Below are 984 nucleotides of genomic sequence, written 5' to 3'. Positions count from 1 at the left end.
CAATAATATATATATATATATATATATATATAATATATATATTGTTTTATAAAATTTAAAATTTACACACACACACTGTTATTGTGTATAATATAACACATAAGTATCTGTTTTTATATATACACTTGCATATTATATACACACACCACACACACACACCACCACAATATATATATATAAAATTATTTTATATATATATAATAATTATTATATATTTATTATATAAGCATATATATGCATATATATATGCATATTGTATAACAAAAAAATATATATATAAATTTGTTTTTATTATAATTATATATAAAAATTTATATTTATATATATATTATATATTGTGTGGTGTGTGTGGTGTGTGTGGTGGTGCTGCCATATATGTAATGTATATATATAAATATAAATATAAATAAATAAAAAATATAATATATTAATATTTAAATATATAATATATATTATATATATAATATATAAATATGCAAATGTAATTAAATTAATAAATATAATATATATATTTTTATATATATTATTAAAAAAAATAAAAATTATTAAAATATATTATAATATATAATATTATATTATATATATATATATATATATATGTGTGATTTTTATATATTATATATTATATTAATATATAATATTGTGTGTGTGTGTGGTGTTGTTAATATATAATATATATATTATATATTATTATATATTTTATAATATATATAATATTATTATATAATTTTCGATGTATTCGGTGATAGAGTAATATAAATAGGCAACAAACATCGTGAAGAATTTCATGTTTATTTAAAGTTTCGGAGTTAAAAAAATCCCCCCATCATCATATTCAAAAACCTAAAAAGTCTTAGACAATATTTATTAAAAATGTGTCGGGTTCAATATAAAAATATATAGATGTACAAAAAACGAAAGAGAAAATATATACATAGACAAAAAACAAAAAAGTGAAAGAATAAAAAAACATCTATTTGAGAA

Source organism: Penaeus monodon, chromosome 26, assembly GCF_015228065.2.
Source record: "Penaeus monodon isolate SGIC_2016 chromosome 26, NSTDA_Pmon_1, whole genome shotgun sequence".
Taxonomy (NCBI): Eukaryota; Metazoa; Arthropoda; class Malacostraca; order Decapoda; family Penaeidae; genus Penaeus; species Penaeus monodon.
This window is presented reverse-complemented; position numbering follows the sequence as displayed.